This window comes from Myotis yumanensis, unplaced genomic scaffold (genome assembly GCF_028538775.1).
Source record: "Myotis yumanensis isolate MYYU_CA2020_CCGP unplaced genomic scaffold, mMyoYum1.0.hap1 SCAF_17, whole genome shotgun sequence".
In the NCBI taxonomy this organism is placed as follows: Eukaryota; Metazoa; Chordata; class Mammalia; order Chiroptera; family Vespertilionidae; genus Myotis; species Myotis yumanensis.
The window spans coordinates 22,318,783-22,345,998 of record NW_027223768.1 but is presented as its reverse complement, the minus strand read 5'-3'; the positions used below and the strand labels follow the sequence as shown (position 1 = coordinate 22,345,998).

Here is a 27,216-nt window from a genome sequence, read left to right as displayed (position 1 = left end):
AGGGAGGCCTGGATTGTAACCCTGACCCAGTCTCTAACGAGCTGGGTGGTCTCAGATAAGCTTCTAAACTTATTTGCAAAAGGAAGGTGTGGACTCAGGACCTCTAAGGGTCACTTTGGCCCTCATGTTCTTCATTCTCAACCAGGAGGGCTGCCTGGTGGAGTGGGCCTAAAACTGTGGGTTCTAGAAAGGGGAGGAGACGGTAGTAGCTGCAGAGTCCGTGGGAAGGCAGATGGACACAAGAAACTGTCCAGAACCCTGACAATGGCCCTTAAGAACCAGGTCTCCATGAGCAAAGGCCCCTCCCCCCCTTATCAGAACATAAGGCGGCTCTGCCCCACACCTTCTTGCTCAGCTCCTTCGACAAATGAAAGACATCCAGAGGCAGCCCCCTGACCACATCACCTGGCCTCACTGTGTTCCTCCCAGGCCCCCTTCGCCCCTGCCCATCTCTACCCCCGCACCCCTCACGTGAGCGCCCTTCTCATCCCCCTCTACATTTGCTAATTCAATGAGTCACAGGTCTGTTAAATTAAGCCCACTGCTGCCCTGCCAGAATCCTCTAACAGCCCTAATTGGAAAAACAGCCTCAACCTCTGCCTATCACAGCTGATTATATCTGCAAACAGAGGGGCCTGGTCCTTGTCCAAGCTGCACGCTCCACCCAGGCCGTGAGATCATGCCGCCCGGTCCCCTGGGGCTGTCTGAGTGGGTAGGAGTCAGCCCGGGGAGGCGCCTTCTCCACACCAAGGGGCAGCAGCTGGCCTCCTGGGCTTTGCCTCTGACGGCATAAACCAATCTGTGCTCATCACAGGGAACTGGAAACAACTCGCTCTCGAAGGAGGAAGTCTTTTTTCTCTAACCTGCGTCCACAGTCCCAGTGGAATCTTGAACCAGAGGGGAGGATTTACTCCAACAAAGGGGACACTTGCCTCAGGGAGCCATCCTGAGGGACCACAGTCCAACCATGTCTTAATTCCCAGGTGCCTGCACATTTGAGTTCCTTTCTCAGGGCTCAGAGCAGTCAGCTGATCAACAGAGAGCTCTCTGGGCATCTATTACGTGCCCTAGCCGTAGGAGGCTGGAGGGGGGAGGGGTGGAAGCACACAGAAGTTTAATCACTTTTCCTCATTAAAACACCATTAAAAAACTTTTTGAGATAAAGTTCAAATTTTAACCATTTAAACATGTACAATTTGGTAGTATTTTAGTATACTCACAATGTTGTCAACCATCACTACCTACTTCCAAAATATTGTCATCACCCCCAAATAAACCCTGTATCTATTAGGCAGTCACTCCTCATTCTCCCCTCTTCCTCAGGCCCTGGAAAACCACTATCTCCTTTCTGCCTCTATTAGATCACAGGGTTTAAGAGTCATCCTGCACACCTGCTTCCCCCCTTTCCATCTCTCCATTTTTTCATAACTGGGTACCAAGAGACATGAAGCACATTGGATGCTTTCATTTCCAAGATCTCAAAGCACTAAAAACGGCAGGTTCCTCGGTTCTTGCCACACATTGTGATTGACAGGTGCCCTCTGTCCCCACATCACCAAGATGCCGAGAAGCACACTCCTGGTCCTTTGGTTGAAGTTTGGAACATAGCTCCAGTCTAGCTGATATCAGTAGATAGTGTTAGATGGCTCACCCGTGTTAAGAACTTGAGTTATTTTGGCATGAAAAGTAAGGCATCCTAAGCAAACATGAGAAACCACAAAGAAAGTTAATGCAAACTGTTTGGGGGCAGGTACTGGAATAGGAATCAGGAAATGTTTAGCGAGCACCAGAATGGGAGGGCTGGTTACAATGCATTGCTGGCCCCGGCCCCGGCCCCGGCCCCAGAGCTTCTGATTCAGCAGGTCTGGGTGGGGTGGAGAACGCGCATTTCTAACAAGCTCCCAGGTGATGCGCATGCTCCTGGCCCAGCACCACAAAGAAGGACTGAGGCGTGGACTCAGGATCCCCACCCCTGAGTGGACGAATGGCCACAGCACAGAAGAACAGTCACCATCTCGTGCATTTGGCTTTGTTTATGGGCCACTTCTTCAAGCTCACTGACGAGAGTCACTGGTAAATTACATTGCCTGTATTTTCATAAACATGTTTTACATTCAAAATTTTCCATTGCGCTCTAGAGAGACACACTCAGCAACTCCTTAATGTGCTTGCAAAGGGCATAATCAAATAGTAAATAATTCTCCTTCTGAATAGAACCGTGACTGTAAATCTACATATTATATTCTCCTACTAGTTATGGTTCCCTTGGAGACCTTTACCCATAACATAAAAATACACTTGCATAGCCCTGGGCCCTTTTGGCCCATCACCTATAGGGCTCTCTTTTGAACGAGTGTGTCTTGACTTGTCCTATAATATCCACATGAACCTGCTCGGTCCCAGCCCCCCAGGATTTTGCTCCAGGGATGGAGCCAATATCAGACTTTGGGTCATGGCCAGACATCCTTCGGGGCATGCATGCTTTGTAAAAAAATCATATCTCATCAGAAAATAAATGATAATATTCACAACAGTAACTTCATACACATATACACACACAAGCACATACAGTATTTTCACATCATCTAATATAAAGCTCAAAGCAACCCTGTGACATAAGTGATATAAGGTGGGATGGCATTATTATTATTTTATTTAACACATACATCAATTCGGGCTCAGTGCACTGAGGTGATTTTCTCAAGACCCCCCAGCCAGTGGAAGCCAGGCCTCTAACCAAGACCATGGCCACCTATCATAGCTTTCTCATTCACATGAATCCCCAGAGTTAAAACCCCACTTGTCACTCTGGCCAGTGTTGCTCAGTGGTGGAGCGTTGGCCCATGTACCAAAGGGTTGTGGGTTTGATTCCTGGTCAAGGGCATGTACCTGAGTTGGAGGTTTGACCCACAGCCCTAGTTGGGGCATGTGAGGGAGGCAACCAATCAATGTCTCTCTCACATCAAAGTTTCTCTCTCTCTTTTCCTCTTCCCTCTCTTGCACTCTCTCTAAAATCAATGGAAAAAATATCCTCAGGTGAGGATTAACAAAACAACAACAAAAAAACAAAACTCCACCTGTCTTTATGGAGGCTTTGGGACATCCGCTTGAAAACAACTTAAATCTATCAGTTAATCTACAATGGGATAGCAAAAAACAGTGGGAGAAGATAAGCAGGAAATGAGAATGCATATTAGTATTCAGTTTTTAGTCTCAAATGCCGAAATGCAAAACCATGTTCCCTGGAACATTTCAGTCTATTCATTTAGCTGAAACATCATCTTATAACTGCCTGGCTCCTTCTCTGAGACCCACTAGCCAAGTCCCACTGGGGCTTTGGAGGCCTTCGGAGGAAGCAGTTCTCTGTGCCAGCTAAGAGCCACCTGACTCCCATTAAACTACTGGGAGATCAGGAACACTGATGGGCCAGGGGCACCTGGGCTCTCCTGGGGCTGCTTTATTAGGAAGTAAAGACAGGATCCCCACCGCTCTAGCCAACTCCTCCTCCCCCACAGCCTAGGCCAATGATGGCGAACCTATGACACGCGTGTCAGAGGTGACACGCGAACTCATTTTTTGGGTTGATTTTTCTTTGTTAAACGGCATTTAAATATATAAAATAAATATCAAAAATATAAGTCTTTGTTTTACTATGGTTGCAAATATCAAAAAATTTCTATATGTGACATGGCACCAGAGTTAAGTTGGGGTTTTTCAAAATGCTGACACGCTGAGCTCAAAAGGTTCGCCATCACTGGCCTAGGCCCTAGGCTAGCTCCCTCTTCAAATCCAACCCTTCTTCTACTTCTGCCACCAAAACCCTGGTTCAGAGCCCTGTGCCCCATCTCAGACTAAGGACAGTATAAAGTATTTTAAATGCTTATTTTGATATAAGTTTTATTAGTACTGACTCCTTTCCTAATAACATAAACAGTAGTAAAGATTTTTTTAAAAAAGTCTAAGGAAAATAAAAACCACCCAGATTCATAACCCAGGATAATCACTGTCACTATTTTCTACCATTTTTCAATATATGAGTATATATTGAAATATGTAGGTTTTATCCCTGAGATAAAGATAAAACCTAAACACTCCTTGCCTCCCCGGGTCAGTCTTATCTCGGCCTAGAAGCTCTTTCCCAAGCCCTGTAATTCTAGCTTAGAGCCTGAGACACACAGTGTGTGTCTGTGTGTCTGGCTGGCGGGTCTGTTAGGCCCTGCAGTGCTGGAAAGGACAGTGCTATTAGGCAGGGCGGGTGGTATCAGACCCCGCTACGAGCCCTTTGGTACCTACCACCTTACACACACACACACACACACACACACACACACACGAGGCTTTTAGAGATGTATGTTAACTGAACAGCCCCTCGGCCTGTGTGTGGCGCTGCCTATAAGCCTTTGCTTGAGAGACCTGGATCAAATCCTCATTTTGTTTTAGGTTCCATGGTATGAAAAATGTCTTGCTCCCCTTAGCTCCTGGGGCATGTGACAATCGCTCCACTTCCATGTAACTAACCACGGTCCTTAATGCGCATGCTGTCTCGCCCTCTGGAATTCCTAGTAGCCTGAAATCATCCTTATGCTGCCTTTTATTTTTATAAAGTGCTATTCACAAGTAGGTGCTCAGGGTCGGTTAAACTGAAATTGATAATGGATGGATAGGGCCTTGGGCCCATCCACCTTCACCTGATCTGTCCTGGGTGGCATCTTTTTGAAGCCAAGGTCGGCGGGGTATGAGGAGGCTGCTCTGGCCGCCCACGATCTTTCCTGGGTCAACGGGGTTCTGTGCTCAGAGTTTATGGCGGGAGGACAAGTACTAGTATAGTCACAACTGCCAAGATGAGAAACTGTTTCTTTATATCTTACTTCAACCCACAAAGGATTTTAGGTGCTTCAGAAATACATTAACATTCAGTAGAATAAAAATTAAGTAGATGGAGATGGCAAGGAGGGTAGCATAGCAATGTGTGGCCAGCCATAAAGTCAGTATACAGAATGACTGGCCATGGGCTGCAAATCGAACTCTGAGGTGCTTAGCAACCAAAGCAAAAAGGGAAATATGGTCATTTAGAGCAAATCGCAGTTTAAGAGGAGCTCAGTTTGCTTCCCACTAAGCCTTGAGAGGAACGTCTCCTGAGGATCCTCTCAAAGGGGAGCTGAGATCTACAGAGGAAGGTTGAGAGCTACTACATTGTCAGCAATATAGAAAGGCAGCTCCTAACTGTATCTCCCAGGGCTGAGGGCCTACCCAAGCACAGCTCTCTGAAAGGGAGTGTGCCGGAGGCGACAGTGTTCACACCCACAGCTCTCGGTGGGGGAGCTTCATCTGGAGCTGAGGGCATCTGGAGCGGTTCTGATGGGGCTGCCCAGGGCCCAGGAGGTCTGGGGAGCCTCCTCGAGGTTCGGGGGCGGGAGAGGGGAGAGGGCAGAGTGGCTGGTGGTGCAGACGCTGATTTCACAGACCTCTGGCCTCTGCATCCATCTCACCCGCAGCATCTCTGCTCTTCTATTTTACATAATAGAGTTTGGGGGTCAGCTGTTTGACAAAGGAGTTTTGCATCAACAGAATGAAGCTCAAAAACCTGTCGTGAGTAATATTTCTCTTCGCTGACCTTTTGACAAGCATTTGCCAGCAGACTTTAAATTCATGTTTAAATTGTAGGGCAAAAACTTAGAAGGTTTCTATGACTAAGCATATACCCAGAAGAACTGAAAACAGGCACTCACACAAATACATGTGCACACATGTTCATGGACATACTATTCACAATAGTGAAAAGGTGGAAACAGCCCAAATATTCACCAATGGGTGAATGGATAAAAAATTGTGGCATATACATGCAATAGAATATTATTCAACCGTAAAAACGCATGACATTCTGATGCTACAACACAGATGAACCTCAAAAACATTATGTTAACCCTGGCTGGCATGCTCAGTGGTTAGAGCATTGGCCCATGCACTGAAGGGTCTCAGTTTCGATTCCTGGTCAAGGGCATGTATATACCTGGGTTGCAGGGCGCATGCAGGAAGCAACAATTGATGTGTCTCTCATATCGATCTCTCTCTCTCTCTTCCCCTCCACCCTTCACTCTCTAAAAAAATCAATGGAAAAAGTATCCTATGGTGAGGATTAACAACAGCAAAAAACATTATGTTAAGTGAAAGAAGCCAGGCACAAAAGTTCATATATTGCATGATTCCATTTATATAAAATTTCCAGATTGGGAAAATTCAGAGTGACAGAATGCACACTGGGGAGAAACTACCTAATGGGTATGGGGCTTTCTTTTGGAGTGATGAAAATGCGGAACTAGATACAGGTGGTGATGGCACAGCACTGTGAATGCTCTAAATGCCACCCAATTGTACACTTTGAAATGGTTATTTTATGTTATGTGAATTTCACTTCAATAAATTAAACAGAAAAAGTTGGAGGGCAAATCATCAATGTTGCCAATTAAAGGCCATGTCACAATCTGACAGTCAGCTGAGCCGAGGGGAGGGCTGACATCCTCGTGGGAACTGAAGGGCTCCATCTGGACTGACACACACATTCCTCCTTACAGAGCGCAGCTGAGGGAATAAAGGGCCGTATGTGGACGTCAGGGTGGGAAAGTTGCAGATGGCTTTTCTTTCATGTGGTTCCTGCCGAGGATTCGCACTGCTCTTATCTCTTCAGCACCTGGCCCGAAGTAAGTACTCTTACGTGCTAACTGGCCCACTAGACCACAAATCAGTGTAGGCCCCTGTCATTCTGACTCCATGACTCACCTACTTCACTTACCCTCATATGTAACTATTTCCCTATTGTCCTTCACCCCTATCAATTCATTTGGCCTCATTTGCTTTTGAATATATAACGAAGAATTAATGAGCATAAATCTTCCCTGCCAAGGACTCCACAGAAAGTATAGAAGTAGGCTTAACCTCAATGAAGATACAAAGTCAGACTGGTCTTTCTCCTGTTCTTTCCTGCTCTTCAATTGAAGGTCAGCCTCAGCTGCTTTCTGAGGGGTCCCAAGCTAATCCCAGGGTGTCATGTGCTCACTCATAAGACAACATACTCTTTCATATTTCCATCCATCCATCCATCCATCCAGTTGATATTTATTATTGAGTGTTGATCATCTGCCAGGCACTAGGCGAGCCCATCACTGGGGCTGGAACTGTGGGCAAGACAGGCAGGGCTAGAAGAGGGAAGTGCAAACCCCAGGCACACTGACAAGGGTGCTGGGGCTTTGACAGGAAGTGCAGGGGGCTATGGGAGGGGTTTCCCAGTGGGGCAGACAGGTCTGGGGGCGCTGAGCTTGAGGGATTCACTAAACTGAGACCAAGAATTAGATCAGTAGGAGCCAACATGGAGAAGGGCTCCTCCCGCATCTGGAGTGGAAACAGGTTGTCCTGGCTACCCTGGTCTTGACCTCCGCCCAGACTGAGGGCAGCTTAGGACATCGAACCCCACAGGGAACTGAGAGGATCAGTGCTGCTGGTACCAGCTCAGCCACAGCTTCTAGTAAGTACTTTTCCACATGCTTTTCTACTCTGGCCCTTTACCTACAACTCCCTCCCCACTCAGGCCCCCTTTCTTTATCATAGGGTATCATTCTCAGCTTTTAGTGGTTTGTGGACCCTTTTGAAAATCTGATGTATGAGGTGGACACTCTCCTGAAAAATAAACCCATCCCCACAGAATTCTGCCCACAAATTCAGGGAATTCATGGAACCCCCCAGAGCCCATCCCTGGACCCAACTCCTCCCTGCCCCCTCCTCCCCCTCAGAGTTCATGAACTCAGGGTTGAGAGGGCCTGACCTGCAGCCCAGGAGGCTTCTCCCACTTCACTGGCCTGGCTGATGGCCCTTGTCCCTCAACGTGCTTGTCCCTCAGGGCCTGGGGGAGCTCTGCCAGGGGGTGGGGGGGAGGTTCCATATTCTCTTTCCAGGCCCTTTAATGCTGGCTCTGCCTGACCCCCTTCCTCCTCCTCACTTTCCCAGGCCTGTGCCCTTTTTCTTTCTCCAGATGCCTGAACCTCTCGCTCTTCAGGATCTTTCTGCCACCGAGGACCCCTTTTCCATGGTTGAGGCTCCACTCCAGGCCCCCGATCCCTCCTTTCCACCAGCTCACAGCAGTGCTGCCCTTGGCTGGGAAAAGCCTCTGGAAATGGGAGGATTCGGTGGAGCAGAAGCTCCTGACAAGCAGTGTACTTCCTTCCCAGGGGGGCACACTCAAGTCAGCAAAGCAGCCCAAGGCCGAGGCAGCAGCTGGTGCTAGAAAATGCCTTGAGGAAAGAGCACCAGAACTTGGAGGGAGAGGACAGGCTGGTTCTTTCAAAGTCATTTTAAAATATGCTTCAGTGTGTCCTGCTCTCACTGTATCTTGCTTAAGCCACTTTTTTTAGTTGTTATATCCATCTGAACTTAATCCTTACTCATCAAAGTGTTTTAACTGTTTTTGATTGTTTGTTTGCTTATTGGCCATCTTGGTTTTTTTTTTAAATCTTTATTGTTGAGAGTATTACAGATGTCCCTCTTCTTTTTTTACCCCCAGTGCCCTCCTTCACCTGGTTCCCACCCCTACCTTTTTAAGCAGAGGAGAAACTTGCTTAATGCTGGTTTAGGGCAGTGATTCTCCAATTCTCGTATTCACCAGAATCACCCAACACAGACGTCTGGGTCCCACTCAGAGCTTCTGAACCACCAGGTGTGGAGAGGGGGCTCAGAGCATGTACTTCGCAGCTGATGCTGAAGCTGCAGGTCCAGGGGCTGCACCTGGAGAACCACGTCAGTCGATGGATAGACTTGGCAGCAGAATGAACAGTGGACTAGAGGCACAAAGACTGAAAAAATGATCTAGGGGAGGAGGGGGTGACCAATGGCTTCTGCCCGCAGCAGTGAGACCTAAACCAAGGGTGGGGAGGAGGAACTCAAAGGGATGGGTGTGAGAACCTCAGGGGCAGCAGAAGTGACAGGGCCCTTGGGCTGACCGGATGTGAGCAGAGGAAGGTGCTGAAGGCGGCTGTGGGCATTTGAGCCTGGGGCACCAGCGGACGACAGTACCACTAACAGAAAGAGAAGGTCTGGAGGAGCCGCCACTTAGAGGGGAGCAGTTTGAGGTTAGCCTCATTCAGCAATGTTAAAGACAGGGCAGGAGAGAGGTTTGGCCTGGAGACCATGACCTGGGCGCTGTCCACTTGCGGGGTCTTTTGGAGCAGCTGGGTATGTGGTGTAGGAAGAGGACGGAGTTTCAAAAACACAATCCGAGGTGAGGAAGAAGGGGATGTGCCAGCAGACAAGTCAGAAGGAGTGACAAGGACAAAAGCCAAGGTAGGCTGGCTGGGTCAGTGCCGGGGAGCCCCAGAGTGTCCAAGAGAAGAGGATGTCATCGGTGTCTAAGGCAGCAGAGAGGCCAAGGAGGCTGCCTAGGATTTGAGATGATGGGCATGAGTAGTTTTGATGATGACTGTGAGGCCACGGGGTGAGGAGTGAATGACACAGAGGTAGTGAGGCTTCCCTGGTGAGGAAAGGAAACAGAGACAGGAGATGTACTTATCGGGGTTATGGTGGGAGGGGGTAATTTTATAAGAGTGAATATCCAAACAGGAGTGTAGACAGGAGGGAAGAACACAGGCAAGAGGGGGACAGAGCAAAGATACTAGAAAAGGGGGCAGTGGTGGCACAAGGTCCTGAACGAGGAAGGAGAGGATGGGGTGGGAGCACAGGCTAGAGCAGCCGTGGGCAAACTACGGCCCGCGGGCCGGATCCGGCCCGTTTGAAATGAATAAAACTAAAAAAAAAAAAAAAAAAAAAAAAAAGACCGTACCCTTTTATGTAATGATGTTTACTTTGAATTTATATTAGTTCACACAAACACTCCATCCATGCTTTTGTTCCGGGCCTCCGGTCCAGTTTAAGAACCCATTGTGGCCCTCGAGTCAAAAAGTTTGCCCACCCCTGGGCTAGAGGGACACTTCAGAGACAAGATGACAGAAGGGGAAAGGACAGAACCATTGCAAAGGAGAGAAGAGAAGAGATAGCAGCTCTCACTGGAGTGCCTTGGGAAGGCCCAGGGATCAGAGAGTGGACGCTGATGGATTCGGAGCACCTAAGGGGCAGAGGAGGACCCCTGTGTTGGGTGAGGCTCTGTGGGTGCAGAAGTGGCAGAGCTACAAACACCCGAGATGCACATGGCAGGACCCTCAACGAGGGCTGGAGAGGTGAGACCACTGGGCAGACCACCTGGGAAGGCCCAGCTCCTCCAATCAAAGGGGGAGTGTCCAGAGGGCGCTGTGCAGGTCCTGCACGGGTGGTGCAGTGGAGGTGGGGGGGGGGGGAGGGGTAAGAAGACAGATCAAGGAGGGTAAGTGACAGATACAAAGAAGAGGGTGAGGTCACATGGTGAACACGCAGGCCCTGCCAGCAGAGGGCGGCACGAGGGCTTCAACTGCAACTGGAAAACTGTCAATGATAATAGGACCAGGAATATTTGCGGGACGACTGAGAGAGCACAGGGCACCTGTCACTTCTTGTTACAATATACGTTGCTATATTTTCCCTTTCTTTCAAATCAAAAATATTTCCAGAACACCTACAATAAGTGGGTCTAAGGGCTATGATGGGGGATTACATGATGAGCTCAGAGAAGGCACACAAATGACCCGGTCAAGGAACGCTCCTAGGAGGCAGTGAGGTTTAGCTGAGGCCTGCGGGGCGACTAAGTCATCCAGGTGGGGTGAAGAGCGTCCTAAGCGGAGGGAACAGTATGTGCGAAGGCCTGGAAATGAGGAAGCACATTGCATTTTGGGAAAGAGTTTCAGGGTGGCTGGGGCACAGGGAAGAGGGGTGGGGGTGAAAAATGAGTCTGGAGAGGCAAGTAGAGTCAGGAGCCAAGGCCTTACCTATAAGGCACAGCCGGAGCTTAGAGTTCATCCCAAGGGTCTTAATAAGGAAATCTTGTCACACACCACATGGATGAACCTCAAGGACACTATTTATGCTAAGCAAAAGGAGCCAGTCACAAAAGGACAAACACTGCATGATTCCACTCACATGAAGTGTCTAAAGTAGTCAAAAGCATAGAAACGTAAAGTGGAAAGGTGACTGCCAAAGACCGGGGCGGGGAAGACTTGTGTCCAATGGGTAAGAGTTTCACTGTTGCAAGATGACAAAGTTCTAATATCTGTTGCACAACAATGTGAATAGACTGAAAGCTACTGAACTGTACACCTCACATGGTTAAGATGGTAATTTTTATGTTGTTTCTCATCACAATAAAAAGCCAACAAAAAACAACCTCTGAGGGCCATTCTGGCTGTAGGGGTTGGAGGGACATAAAATCCTGGGATGCTGCTACTTTGATTTGTGGTGGAAGGCGTATCAGAGCACCGTCACTTTCCTTCTGGGCAATGTGGTGGAAGGGAAGCTGAATTTGGAACCTTCTCAACTCTGGCCAAATCATTAGGAAGCACGAGGCTGCGTCCCAGCTGGCTGCAGGTAGGGGGCGCCAGGGGGCTGGGCAGGCTCTGTAACGTAGGAGTTGGGGGCTGGGGCTGGGGTTCACCAAATAAGAGAAACAAAAGCAAGTAGAAGCCTTTATCACCACCGGGCTGTCCTTGGGGAACATTCTGGGAAGAAAGGAGAAGGCCCAGTTGGCCGGGAGCAGCCATGCGGAGGGATCAGAAGTGACACATACAAATGTGTGTACACTGGGCAGACATGTGGGAGATTAGTGTGCGGCTGCGGACAGCAGGCTGTGGAGGGGTGTACACTGGGAGTACTGGGTCCCCGGGTCTGCTCCCAGGGCTGCACTGGCTGCACTGCTCTGAGCACTCACTATCATACGCCCATTTTCAGATTTGCACCAGCCTGGCCTCAGGGAACCCAGGTGGCAGTGGGCAGGACTGGTTGTCCAGCTCCACCTCTTAGACCTCTCCTGGGAAGGTTCCTCTGGAATCTGTACAGGCCAGAGAGCTGAGACCACGCTCACGGCACTGGCCGGTAGTATGACTTTGGTGCCAGGGAGAGGGATGGCAAGAGGACCCTAGAGTTCCAGGCTTCTAAAAAAGGAGAAAAGACGCCTCAAATGTGAGGGTGGCTCTCCACGCTTATTTTGATACTCAGATTGTTAGTTTGGGAGAGTTGGATCCATCCATCCAAAGTGGAGGCACAGGATGCAGACCCATCTGAAGTGGCCGAGGCCTGGCCAGCTCCCTGCAGGGAGTGCGGAGTAGGGAGACTGGAGGCCCAGCTTTGAGGCTCTGTCCCTTCGGGCCAGCAGTTCTGAACCTTTCCGCAGTCACCCTCTGGGTCCGTCACACTCACCATGCGTGACTCCTGGGCACTGGTGGTATATACACTCCTCTGTCTACCATTCAAGGGAGCAAACCCTTGGACACAGTGAGTGAGAAGGGTATGACTGAAGCACTAGTCTTGAACCAGCTCTGATTCTGAAAATCAGTTGTAACACTCCTCACCACAGATCTCGACACTCGCCTAGAGTCTTGGTGCCCTGATGCTTCTCCAGGCCCTGAGCTGCTCTTCACTAATGCTCTAACAACTCCCACCCCTGCCCCCAGTACTGAGGCTCTAATGATTAGAGTCTAATCCAAGGAACTGCAGTTGGACATGAACTTCACAGCTTTTTCAGACTCACACAGGCTGATGCCTGGTGTGGCCTTGGTCTTAGAGCAGTGGTTCTCAACCTTCTGGCCCTTTATTTATTTATTTATTTATTTTTAAAATATATTTTTATTGATTTCAGAGAGGAAGGGAGAGGGAGAGATAGATAGAAACATCAATGATGAGAGAGAATCATTGATTGGCTGCCTCCTGCACGCCCCCTACTGGGGATCGAGCCCGCAACACAGGTATGTGCCCTTAACAGGAATCAAACCTGGGACCTTTCAGTTCATAGGCCCATGCTCTATTCACTGAGCCAAACTGGCTAGGGCCCTTCTGGCCCTTTAAATACAGTTCCTCATGTTGTGACCCAACCATAAAATTATTTTCGTTGCTACTTCATAACTGTAATGCTACTGTTATGAATCGTAATGTAAATATCTGATATGCAGGATGGTCTTAGGCGACCCCTGTGAAAGGGTCGTTCGACCGCCGAAGGGGTTGTGACCCACAGGTTGAGAACCACTGTCTTAGAGTGTTGTCCTTGGACCAGCAACATGGACATTACTGAGGAGCTTGTTAGAAATGCAGAATCTGGAACCCCACCCAATCAGAACCCACATCTAACTAGATCCCCTGGTGAATGTGTGGACATTCAAGTCCGAGAGGTACTTAGACATCACGGCCGGCCTGTCCTGCCACCAGGGAGAGTGGCATCCAATGTGAGGCGGATGAAACAAACCACCAGCTGCAGCTGTTACCACTGTGGGAGGAGGCAAAGCGGGGCAGGAGGTGGACACGGAAGGCAGGTCACTATAATGCATGAAGTGCATTTAAATTTGGGGGCACTGAGATAAAATCTATGAAGACATTCAATCAATTCTGAGATCCTGTGATCTTTGTCATTCATTAACAGACATATGCTGACAAAATAACAGTTGTACCTAACTTTTACTGAGCTCTTAATTTGAGATCGGCACTGTTTTAAATAAAAGTGCTTTACATGTGTTTATTTATATGATTTTACATAGCAACCTCTTGAGGTATAGATTATCATTATACCCATTTTACAGATGAAGTAACCGAGGCACAGAAGTCAAGTGACTTGTCCCAGGGTCCGGCATGGATGTGTGCCAGAGCCAGGCTCTGAACCTGGCCAGGTGCCCAGAGCCCACCCTCTTAACTACCATGTGAGACTACCTTTAGAAGGGAAGCATTCTTCCCCGACAAAAGTTTCTTTGGAAGCTATGACATACCTTTAGGGTGATCAACCATCTTGGATGGCCCAGAATTCAGAGAGGTCCCTGGATGTGAGACTTTCAGTGCTAAAAGTGGGAAAATCTTGGGCAAGTTCATTGCTCTAATGATACCTGACACCTTGCCTCTCACAGAAGAGTAACAGGAAGGGGAGGAAATTAAATGTAATAGGAAATCCTTGGGATTCTAGAATTTGAGCCGTTGGAGCACTGACTCATGTCTGGGCAACCTGCTTCTATTTGAAGAACCCAAAGCCTGTCCATAGGACGTTAACCAATGCTCGTTGTCCACCTGTGGTGCATACTAATGAGAACCAAGCATCCCTCACTTTCTACTGGCTGACCCAATAACCAATCTCCAGCATTCCTAAAGCTGACAGCACACAACTGTACATGAAAACCAGTTCTTTATCTAAGCCAGGGGTGGGGAACCTTTTTTCTGCCAACGACCACTTGGATATTTATAACATTATTCACAGGCCATACACAATTACCAACTTAAAAATTAGCCTGCTATGTTTGGTCAAACATTTAATTAATTAACCCCTAATGTGTTAGCAGGGCCAGACCAAATGATTTCTTGGACCTTATTTCTCAGGACATTCCCCAGCCCTAATATAAGCCAAGAGAAAGAAGGCTGTCAGCTTGACACAACCTTGTAAAAAAATAAAAATGAAGCATCTTTCTAACACGTGGCCCAGGAAGCACACTGTCTGGGCCTCCTTGCTGCTCTGTGTCCCTAGACCATGAGGTCAGAGCCATGCAGGCAAAGAGCTAGGACACCTGGCAACCAATTTGCAAATGAACACAACAGACTTCCATCTTTGTGCCTGGGAACCAGGATTGCACCTCTTCTCCCCAGGACTGAGGACTGACTGACCCTCATACCCAGCAAGATCCCAGTTCTCTCCAGCACTTGAAAAATGACTCTCCTGATGTTCACTCCCATTAAAGTCATTTACTTGTAAATCTTGGGTAGGGAGCAGAAAGAACTATTGAATCCTGGTCACATCCATTTGTAGCGATTATCTATGAGATAGGTTACTAATGTGATTATGTCTCTGTCTTTTTGTGGTTATATGGCTTTTTAAAAATCATTCTTTCTTTGTTCACTCATTCACTCATCCAGCCATTCATCCACTTAACAGTAACATTTGGCATCCTCTCCATGCTATGTAACTTCTAAGCCCAAACCAAGAGGACATTTTCCAAGCTTTAAAACTCCATGCCTTTAAGCAGTATCCATTAAATAGGAAGGTGGGAGAGGGGGCTGTTCAGTGAAGAAACAGCTAACTTCAACTTAGCTCTGTTACTAACTAGTTATCATTCTCTCTGAGCCTCAGCTTCAACAACCCTAAAATGAAAATAATTCCTCTTAGAACTGTTGTGAAGTTTAAACGGAGAACAGTGTATAAAGAACAATACTCAATGCTTGGCACAAAAAAAGACATTCAATAAATGTTAGCTTAAAGACACTGACCCTAGAATCCAGTTTGTCCCTCAACCCTCAATTCACCTAACATCTCACCAACCCCAGTCAATATTCTTTCAAGCTCATTCTGCCTCCTCGGACAGTGTTCTCGTTGCTTGGGTCCCCTGGGGAGCTGGCCCTGACTTTATTCTGACTGCTAGGCTGTACCAGTTGGAGAATGTGAGCTGTATCTAAGTAAGCTGTGGAGGTCCTGGAGCTTGTTGGAGGAGGGATACACAAAGTCCCGTTAATAAATAAACACGCAGACATCAAGGCTACTGGCTGTCGTAGTAACAAGACTTTAATGCTTTCCTGGCTCCTGTCATCTTCAGGACTGAAAGCACTTAATGAATTAGTCTCGCTTGCAGTCCTGGACAGAAATACTGCTGTGTCTACAAGGAGCAATCAGGGTAAGCAGCCAGAGGCCAATCACTCTGGGGAGCGTGGTCAACCAGAGAGATCCCTAAAGCAGCTTTGTTTGTAAAAGTAATAATTGTGTATTAGAAAAATGTAAAAGTATAGACATTAAGAATTAACTGTAACTCTTGCACTTGCTGATAAGCAGTGTTAACATTCTGTCACACTCTCATACACAAACTTACTGTGCTCATGCTGGTTTCTCATTTAACAACAAGTCATGTGAAATACGTTTCTACATCACTTGAAGTAGCTGCTGGTTTATTAGAGAAGACCCCTATTTTTAAGCATTTCAGTGGAGGGTAGTTATTTTCCCTGTGAGAACAATCTTGTGATTTCTCTTTTTGGGATTTCCTTTTAGGATTTAGGGAGCAGCATGAGGGAGGGCACATGGATGGAAGAGAGGGCTGGGTTTGCAGAAGTAATCGTCGCTGGTGCGCCAGGAGTGGAATGGGATGAGGACACTCAGAGCCACAGTGGAGAACCTCATGGGGCACACGAGGAGAACACTGAAGAGGTTCTAGACTTTAGAAAGAACCCTGTGGTAGCAAGAGGAGGGATGCACTGGAGGAGCCTAGACTGGGAGCTTGGAGACCCCACACCTCTCATCTGCTCCTGTTTCCACCACGTAGTCACTTGCCTCTTGAGACCCAAAGGTTGCATCTGCTGTCATGATCTGGCCTTTGCCAACCTCCTCTTATCTGTACCTGTCCCAGGTTTTATGCTTCTGCCCTGGGTAAACATTTGGGAAGATTAACTGGATTGAGGAAAGCTCTGAAATCCAAATAAGCTCTCTCGCCCAGGTCATATCAGCATGTTCTTGCTCAATCTACTTTTCCACATTTGACCTTTCAATTAATGAGGCATCAGGAATCCAGTAACATATCAACACCTTTTAGCCCATGTCACTTGACGCTCAGAGACTCTCCCACAGCAAGCACTGAACCTCTCATCGGTTTCTCCTCCCCCCTTGCTCTGTTATGCAGTCTGGAGGCTGGAGAGGATGCTGGCTTTTGACAGCCATGTATCCATGAGACAGTCGCATCACCTGTAGAACTTGTTCTTATTGGTTCCCTGTTACTGCCCCACATTTAACATGCTCTACAATGTCCCTCCCATTCTCCTAAGTTTTCCCCCAAATAACTCCCATTTCTATCAACACAATCTTCACTGTTCAGTTGTTTGGGCTTAAAAACTTGAAACTTTTAGTCACAATATTTCTATTCCCCTTAGGGACTGTCCCAAACCTTCACCCTTCTTCCCGTGACCTCATTGGAACGCCATCTTCTTCATTCTTCACACACAACTTTGTCTACATCATGGAGGGTACTGATGCCAGCAAGGGTGAACTACTTGATCTTCCTGCCCTCATCCCTAGCCTAACCCAAAATCTTATCTGGGATGATCTCAAACTGTGATACAGTCATTACAACAAGATCTGATCAGATTAATATCTGAGGGCAGAAACCACTCCTATTCATCTCCGCCTCTCAGCCTGGGTACAGACCTGGCTCAAAGTTGGCTTCAACAGATATTATGAAAGGAATAAAGGAATGAATCCCATAAATGCCTTGTCCTCTGTTATATGAATGAGGTCAGGGGAGATTGGGCTCTTGAATTAATTGAACCTCTTCTCTCTTCACCCTGGCCTAGTGCCCTGCCTGTGTGATTAAATTCCTTAACAGAATCTTCCCTGGCTAAGCACCACATACAAATCCCTCAGCAGTAAGTAGTGGAAAAGCTTCCAAGTGCTTAGAGAAGAAAGAGATGGGTGCTTCAGCATTGGGATGTGAGACAAGTGTCGATGGAGGAATGTCCATCTACTCCTTAGGTACTAACAATCTGGGAGTATTGATGACTATTTCATACCAAAACCAATTATGCGTTCGGTACTGCACTGACAGTGAGGATGAAAATTAAAACAGCAGCCCACACCTGTTGATCACTTACTGTGGGCTAGACACAACTCTGGAATAGGCAACCTCATTACTACTTCCATCTTACAGGTAAGAGAATGGGCTCAGTGTCACACAGCTAATAAGTGCTCCAATATTGGCATCTTTCTTTAGGTTCTTCACCCTTTCTCTTCACTGTCCTCATCACTTCCATTAAATAAATTGATTCCTCCATCCTGTCTCCCAGCTATCCACCCTTCCTTCGATGGCAACACCCTCGTCTTCCCACCACCACATACAAATATACTGACATCTGCCCTTATCCTCTCCTCCTCCTCTTCTTGGCCCAAAGAACGGTCCCTCCTCTACTCAAAGCCAGTCCCTCCACCTGCATATCTGATGCTGTCCACACATCTTCTTAGGAATCTTATTATGAATTATCTTTCCTTAACCTATCACTTTTCCATTCAAGTGGATCCTTTCTGTTGGCATTTAAATGTGCTCAACTGTCTCTCATTAAAACATAATGAAACCACAAACATTGTATCCCCTGTGACATTCAATACTATTTGCCACTGAATAAATATTTGCTGACATCTTGTGAATGCAATCCTCACTTTTCAACCCAACTCTGTCTAGCTTCTGGCCTCATTACCCCTCTGAAGTCGCCCGCTAAAGTCATCAACAGCCTTCACACGGCCAACACTGTGCTCCTGTGGAGCCCTGGGGTTCTACCAGCTGGACTGAGGGTTTCCTGCACTAAAATAGAATCTTGGCAGTCCTTCCTCAATTCACAGAAAAATGAGCTGACAGAATATTCTCAATTAAAAGTTTTTGTTCTATAAAGTTCTCTTTCTTAAAACTTAGGGCCTGCTATTCTATGTCTGTGGTAGAATCTAGCATAAAATGCTCTCTGATTTAAAAATTATCATATATTCAGCCATTTTAATATGTAAATATTTCACAGTGCTATCTGGAGAACATCACAGTTTCCATGGAGTTCAGGACATGAACAAGTGTTTGATACTCACTGGTCAAATCCAAAGAAATAATGTTTTGCTCTTTGATTTGTTCTCTTGGAGGTATCTGGTACTGTTTACCATGCTGTTTGTTTATTTTAGCAACCAGCATTTATTGAACATACATTTCCCCATTGCCCTTTGTCCCTATTTTCACTAAGGCATTTATTACCTTCTCTTGTGATCTCTCCCATGGACAGGCATACCTTGTTTTACGGGTCTTCACAGATACTGCGCTTTTTACACACTGAAGGTTTGTGACAGCTCCATGTTGAGTGAGTCTATGGGCACCAATTTTGCAACAGTACTTGCTCACTCCATGTCTCTATGTCACATTTTGGCAATTCTCCTAATATTTCAAACTTTTTCATTATTATTATGCTTGTGATGGTGATCTGTGATCCGTGATCTTTGATGCTGCTAGTGTTAAACCCTCCACCAGCAACACGATTACAATTCACTGAAGGCTCAGATAATGATTAGCATTTTTTAGCAATAAAGCATTTTTTTACTTAACGTATGTAAACTTTTTAGACATAATGGCATTGCACATTTAATAGACTACAGTATAGTGTAAACATAACTTTTATATGCACTAGGGAACCAAAAAATCTCTGTGACTTGCTTTATTGCAATATTCACTTTAATGCAGTGGTCTAGAACCGAACCTGCCATATGTCCCAGGTCCGCCTGAGTTCCTGGAGGTCTTTCCCTTGATCCTCCTGTGGTATTTCCTTCTATCTCTCCCTAGCCAGCCGAGCACTTGGCCCAGACACACGGATTATGTCTGTTGAATGTAGGAATAACGGAATGAGTGAATAAGCATGAATAAAATGGTCAGGAGGAAGGTGAATCCTCCTCCCAGTGCTCTTCCTAGGCCCTGCTGCCTCCTCACTGAAAAACTAGTGGTGACAGCAGTTTGATGCCCAAAATGTTGATTTTCCATCTGTAAAACACCATCCATTATTTTTAAAGCAAAATGAATCTGATATAAATTTATTATAGCTTTATAGATCTTGGGCCTGTGGCCTGCACTTTTAATATCTAATCTATGGTCAAGCCGTGTTGATTTTACCACCCAAAAAAATCATAGTGATTGATTATTTTTATGGGGATATAAACAGTTTCATTCTGTGAGTACTAAAAAAAATACTATGTAGTATGTCTATGACAGAAGTTGGGTAAATGATGACATTACGAATATTGGTTTACTTTAAACACTCCATATTCTATTATAATCCTATGCCTTTAGCCAAGCTGTTTTCTTAGCCACTTCTACTGAGCTTGCCTATCAAAATCATACTTAACATTCAAGGTCCAATTAAAAACTCACCTCCTCCAAAAGGACCTTAATAATCTCCCAGAGTTACTTGGGCCAGCCTTTGATTCACTTTAGCTCCTCTGCACATGACAGCATATTGCTTGTATCTCCCCTGAGGGTGAACTTTAGTCTGCAGGGCCCTCTTGGTGATGTGAATGCTCCTCTCCCAACTCTGCCTTGTGGGCAACTCAAGCCCAGGGACCATGCCACCCACATCTTTCTGTCTTCCCAGGGCCTTGAACAATAGATATTTTCTAAATTGAAGTGGTTAAACAGATCATCCATTACAGTATGCTATGCAAACAACACTTTTTTGTGTGCGATATAAGGTGACTTGAAAGAAAATAGTTGGGGCACCCTCCTGGCTAGGTTCTGGCAGCCGTGGCCAAGAGCCCGTTCCAGCTTCTTGCTCTCACCCCTGCGGGCAGCAGCAGCACACAGAAGCAGCAGCTGCCCAGTGTGCTCCAGAATTTATTTGGGGGAAAATTCAAGCTGTTTCTCTCTGAAGTGGAATGTGAGTCAGAGGTGAGCCCAGGCCTGTGAGCTGCGTGGGAGGAGAAAGGTTTGCAATGAGCAGGGCTCTGAGTTCTCAGGCTATTTTTTTCCAAACAGACTCCCAGCACAGACCTGCGGCTCAGAGACCACCCCGTTCACCTTCCTCCTTGGGTGCAGACACAGGGCCTCAAAAGCCCATCCTCACCGCCCTTCTCAGCACTACATCTGGACCAAAGCAGAGGCAGTCGCTCCTTCGCCTCCCTCCGTCCCTGGGGAACATCACACACAGCCCACTCAGCCCAACCCTAACGCGCACACAGAGATAGAAGCAAGACAGATAGAAATCCAAACCAAGAACGCTGACTGCTTTGTCCCTGAACTGTGCCTTGTCCAAACCTATCCAGACTGCAAAGATTCCAGATCATCTATCAAGGCATGAAATGCTCAGCCACATGCTGTTAATACCCAAACTGAGTTTGTGAGCACCTGTGCGCAGAGAACAGGAAAGTCATTGAAGGGGGAGCAGAAAGGTGTTGTTTGCTTGGTGGCAATGAGCCTGGGCTCTCACACACACCTGATCAAGAGATTAAATGACATAGTGTGGGCAGAGTGCTTAGCAGACTAACTGAAATGAAGCCTAACCACCCAACAGTGCAGGGGAGCCCCGTCTGGTGTGGCTGGAAGCGAGCCTTTCTTCCATTGCTCCTGCTGCTCAACAGCCTGTCCTACCTGAAGGAGTGGAGGCAGTGCCTGATACCTGCCTCCATCCCCTTCGTGCATCCGCTGGCCTCACAAGCTGGGTGATCAAGAAGGCAATTCTTGGGGGAGAGGGGACACCACTGAGCTGGGCATCTGTGCTAATAAAAAGCACCCAGGGGCATCCAGGGATACATTGAGAGTGTGAAACTCAAACAACCTTCCCTCCTCCTCTGGGGCAATAGAGCCCCAGGTCCCAGAATAATTTCCAACCCTCTTCTTTCAAGTGGATCTCTCTTCCTCTCCAAATACAACATCATAAATAAACTGACATACCCTCTGCCCCTCAGATACCAAACCACAGTGCTCCTCCCGTGCCCTTATTAATGCCATCCGATTGCTGATGCTTCATCTTGTATAGGGGAACATTAGGAAATAAAAAGAGGGGTAGTTTCTATTTCTCCATTTTGCTTTCAAAGTTGGAGGATAAGATCTTGCCTATCCAGCTCAGAGAGGTCTAAACACACACACACACACACACACACACACACACACACACACTTCCAGTTTTCCAAGCACAACCTGCACAGTGAAAGGGATTTCGGATGGCCAGATACTATGGGCTCTGTGTGGTCTCACAGCCTGTTGGCTTTTATTACAGTGGGAACCTCTTAAGCAACCTGAGGGTGTGTGTGTATGGGGGGTGTAGTTCCACACCATTCAGCTAGAAAAGAGCTTGAAAAAATGTCAGGCACAGAGCAAGGAGAGTAATTTTTAAAATAGTTAATGTAATCACATGGTTCAAAATTGAAAAGATACAAAGGGTTTACAGGTCCGCTCTCCCTGGAGGCAACAGATATTAGGTTTTGTGTATATTGTTATGCACTGACAAGCAAATATCTTAGAGCTCTCCCTCTTCCTCCTCTTTTATAACGCGAACAGTAGCATATTATAAACACTCTATGCATGTTTTCCACTTAGCCATGTATCTTGCAAATTGTTCCATGTCAGTTTTAGAGTAAGCTTCTCCTACTTCTTTTTTTATGGATGAAGAGGCCAGTATTTGACTATTTGGAAGTACCACAAAGTATTTAACTACCCCCCTGTGATGAGTATATAGGTTGTTCTTTCACAGCTCAAATAATGCTACAATATACATATGTTTCTTTGTGCCCATAGGCAAGTATAACAGCAAGATAAATGTCTAAAAAAACGGAACCACTGTGTCAATGGCATGGGCATTTCAAATTTTGGGAAATGCTTCTAAAATGCCTTCCAAAGAAGTTGTACCAATTTATCCTCCTACCAGCAACATATGAAAGTGCCTGTTTTACCAGAACCTCATCAGTAGCTTATCAGTCTTTATGAAGTTTGCTAACTGAATGGTAAATAAGTATGTCATTATAGTTTGCATTTTACATGTTAAAGAATTAAGCTCTGTGTATTAATTAAATCCCGGAGTCCTACGTGGAGTGAAGAGCATGCATTTACCAGGCCAGCACTATCCAGGAAGCCTAACGGGGTCACAAACATCTCTTGTTCACAATGGCTCTGGGTTTTCAGTGACCGCGTATGTGTCAGTTCTTCGTGGGAGGAGAGTGGCCCCGTGGAAGGAGCAGGGACTTTGGAACCAGAGAGACCCGCATTCCAAGCACAGCTCTGCCACTTACCAGCTTAAAGATCTTAGCAAATCATTTAACCTCTTCTAAACTCAGTCCACTCACATGAAATATGAGGATAATAATATTGACTTCACAAAGCCTTGTGCATGGCACATAGACGGTACTTAACAAATGGCCGCAACTTTCCATCAGGTCAGATCCTAGACCTCAGGGCCCTTTTCACAACTGACAGAACCTGGAACAGCCCTGCTAGGGCCAAATAGCTCTTTTGTTAAATAGCTAGGGGGGGGGGGGGGGGGGGGCGGGATTCCCAGCTCCTCCTCTGACCCACCCAGCCTCCTTCCACAGTTAGCAGGAGATATCACTAAAACCCCTCGCTGTGCCTGGAGGGGAGAGGGGCTGTTTCTGTGCCAGGCTTCCCTGTTACCAATGATGTTTGCATTCAGACAGAGGCACTCTCTGGACTGAGCAGAGCTCATTTCCAATTACAGACGGGCAAGCTAGAGACAAAACAGAGACCCTTGGGCAAAACATGAGGGATTTGCCCTCATCAGCATTGGAGCCTTTCCCGAGCACGGTTTTCGATGAGGCCACAAAATGCAGATTTCTAGTTCTGGCAGAACTGCCAGTGATGCTCCAAACAAGGTTTCTATGTACACATGGGACCCCCACCCCACCCCCCACCCCACCCCCACCCCAAAGGACTTCAGAGGCTTTTCCCATTCCCACATGTCCTATCTCATTTCACCCTCCCCCCACCCCCCAAGACTGTAGAAACTATAGCCATTCCCCTTATGTGAGAGGGGAAACGATGCTATTGACTCAGCTAATGCCACAGCTAAACCTTGGGGAGCACATTTTAGTTCCTGTCTGGGTGCCAACATGACCCCCTATCTCTATATGCATGCTGGTTTAGGTCCCCTCGGGCATGGAGCTGAGCCCTCCTGAGAGAGAATTGAGAAGTTACAACTGCTTTCAGAGAACATTCCTTTGCTCTGTTTTCCCCTAGAAGGGAAGGGGCAGGACCTGAATGTACTTAGGAGCACTGCACTAGCACACACAGGAAACTGCCTTTCCCCTGAGGTCTCCGAATCTCCCAATTCTGAAGCAGAGTGGACACACGGGATCTAAAGTCCCTGCATCACTGTTTGCCTCTTACGCGACATAAAATGTGGGTCTGGCTCAGACACTGGAGGATGTGGGCATTGGGATCCAACTGCACAGACGTCCACCCCTGACAGTTACACTGCTGCCTCTTCAGAAGCCCCTAGCCCAGCCCATGAGGCTCCCCTCCTCCCAAACGCTGTCCTCCAGCCAGGCCATGCGTGCGAGCTGGGGTTAGGGTTAGGGCTCCTGGCTGGATACCTACCCACCAAAGTTGCTAGAAGAGCAAACTTCCAAGTCTCCACACAAACCCACTCAGAGAAAAGGAATGCTCGAGTGTGGCTGAAAAACATGGGTGGTGTGTGGAGCCCCAGAGTGCTGATGGAGAAGGCAGATCTCCCCCGCTGCCTCCTTCGCTGCCTGGGGGACCCAGGACACTGGGGGACCCAGTGTCACCAACCTGCTGGAGCCCCGCACTTGGTTCACCCCACCCTGGCCAGAGACTCGGAATGAAGGAGCAGAACTAGGCTTTCTTTCTGACCCGAGGCTTTTTGCTCGCCCCTTGGTCTCTCTACTTGGGCCAAATCCTCCAAGGCCACTGAGCGAGGGGGAGGGAGGTGGCTTCGCTATGGTTGGAGTCTGGAGCCCAGAACGCCACACCAGCCCCAAGGGATAGGGGTGCGGGCCACCGGCTCTGGGGCCTTCGGAAGACTTGCCTGGTGGCTCAGGCGAGGGTCCGGTGTCTCCACCCTGTTTTGGACCCGAATGCACAGGCAGAGAGGTGGAGGCGCGCCGCTAATGCACCGCCTCCCTCCTCATTCTATACAACTCCAGGAAAATCTCCAGCAAACCTAGCCCGATGGCCAGGCGGGCCCAGAGGTGCCTGCGCTCTCGGACCCACCTGGCCGCACAGACGGACTGGGCTGCTCCCCCCACTCGGTCCCGGCGCCTCTCACTCACGCGCGCCCAGCGCTCAGGCCACCGCATGGTCCTCGGGTGGTCGCGGCACGGAGGAGCAGCAGCGCGTCCTGTGGGGTCCGGCTGCAGGAGGAAGGGGCCGCGGAGGAGATCGGCGAGGCGGGCGGAAGCGAGCGCAGGCGAGCGCTAGGCTGCACCCTGGGGCAGGGACTCCGGAGCCCTGCCAGGAGGCGGGGGCGCTCGACCTGCAGCGGGGCTACCAGGCCGGAGCCGGAGCCGCCCGCCTCCCGCAGCACATCCGCGCCCTTCAGAGTGAACAGCTTACTGTGCCGAGAGGGAGAGCCAACTGCGGACCCAGCCCAGCCCAGCCCGACAGCGCCAAGGTCAAGCTCGAGATGGACAGTGGGAGGCAGCCCGGGCGCGCTATCCCGGTGCAGAGGCGCACTTTCGAGGGACATCCACGCGCGCGGACCCAGTGTCCTGCGGGGTCCTCCACTCGCCCGGCCCCATCTCCTCCCTCCTCTTCCTTCCTTGGAGGAACCAGGTGCCCAGGAGCGCCCCAACCCGTTACCGTTACCGAGGCTGAGCCAGCTCCGCGCCTGAGGCAACTCCCGCGGGGTCTGCGCTCGTCCTTCCGGGCACCGGGCACCGGGGGCTGGGGTGGCGCTCTGAGTACTGGCGCTGCACCGAGCCAGCCGAGAACCTCACGGCCCCTCCAGGTGGCCAGGGCTGGGGGCAGGTACCGAGCGACCTGATTGGTGCTGGCCCCACCCCTGGGAGAGCCCCCACCCCAGAGCCTGTCTACAGGAGAGCGAAGGGAGGGGGATAGAACAGCGCGGGCTGGTGCCTTCCTCTAGTTCCACTGTCCTGTGCCTAAGAAAAGCAAACTCGGAGCTTGGCGTGCTATGCACAGACAGGTCCAGCACGGGAAACCCTGCGAGAACAAGTCTTAGGACCAGGGTGCGTCGCTGCCCACAGGACTCCCGGAGGAGCAGACAGTGTGTAATCATAGTTGTGATGGGGCGATCTGGCAGGAAAGAAGCAAAGCCGACCGCCACTCCATCCACAGTGAGTGTTTAAAAGTCTACCAGCTGCTTCTGCGCTGTACCCCTAACGGCCATTTCTGACATCAGTCTGCTCTGAGAACATGACCGGAGGAGATGGAAGGGAACTGTCACTTTTTAGCACGTCCAAAGCATCGCAACGTGGAACTCTTCCCTGCCCTGTCCTGCTCATCTCTCTCCTCACTCTGCTCTCCAATCCTGGTTGGACTGAAGACCGGAAGGAGGGAGGGATGGGGCCATCCAGGTTAACAGGGGCTCAAACAGGAGTGTTCTCCTCAAATCAAATGTGTTCCTCCGCATACCCTGGGTAGTCTGGATGTTTCAAGTCAATGATGAATAATGTAACAATAGAAAATAAAATAACATATAATAAAATAAAAAGCTTGGTCCCTCAGCCCAGGCCCAACTTGTAAAGTAGAGGGAGTAAGAAATTTAGCACTTGGAGCAACCTGTATTATTCCTAAATCACTGTTCTAAACAAACAAACAAACATCCAAAGGCAAGCTACCCACCTGATCCTTCCAGCAGGTTTACCGGTGGCTTCAGCACTCCACTTATTTCCTCTCTCTTATCACAGGTTTTTAATTTTGACCTCAGATTTTCACGTGCTGCCTTTTCTTACACAAACTTCACACCTACATTCCTCCATCTCATTTCTTCTCAAAGGCAAAACTGAAATATGAAGAGATGTGTTATAAACAATTAGACAGAAAGTGAAGACAAGATACGTGTATAGCCTCATGAGTCACCATAAACCAAAGCTGTGCAATAGCACCCAGGTCATTGCCATCACCCCAGAACCTCCCCTGCCCACCAATTTTCATTCATAACTCTTCCCTTCCCTTCCCTTCCCTTCCCTTCCCTTCCCTTCCCTTCCCCTCCCCCTAAAGCAGGGGTGGGCAAACTTTTTGACTCGAGGGTCACAATGGGTTCTTAAACTGGACCGGAGGGCCGGAACAAAAGCATGGATGGAGTGTTTGTGTGAACTAATATAAATTCAAAGTAAACATCATTACATAAAAGGGTACGGTCTTTTTTTTTTTTTTTTAGTTTTATTCATTTCAAACGGGCCGGATCCGGCCCGTGGGCCGTAGTTTGCCCACGGCTGCCCTAAAGCAACAGTGATCCTTACTTTATAGTATTTACTTCCTTTATATCTTTAAAGTTTTATAAAATTGTTAAGCATCCCTAAACATGACCATTTAGTTTTACTTTCTGTTTAGCATGAACTTGTGTGCGTGTATGTGTGTGTGTGTGTGTGTTGTGTGCACGTGTGCGCTTGCTTCTGGCCTCTTTTTTCACTTCATTATGTCTGTGAGG

The 27,216-nt window shown here is 48.1% G+C and overlaps 1 protein-coding gene across 1 annotated transcript in view; it reads right to left on the bottom strand.

Moving 5' to 3' along the window:
* The window catches only part of LOC138995552 (protein FAM163A), a 45,463-nt gene extending 20,561 nt beyond the window's left edge, over window positions 1-24,902 (bottom strand). The window contains exon 1 of the mRNA XM_070396074.1: window positions 24,875-24,902. The gene's annotated coding sequence lies outside the window, so the exon portion shown is untranslated. The remainder of the gene's footprint in view (window positions 1-24,874) is intronic.
* Window positions 24,903-27,216: the final 2,314 nt, after the last annotated feature.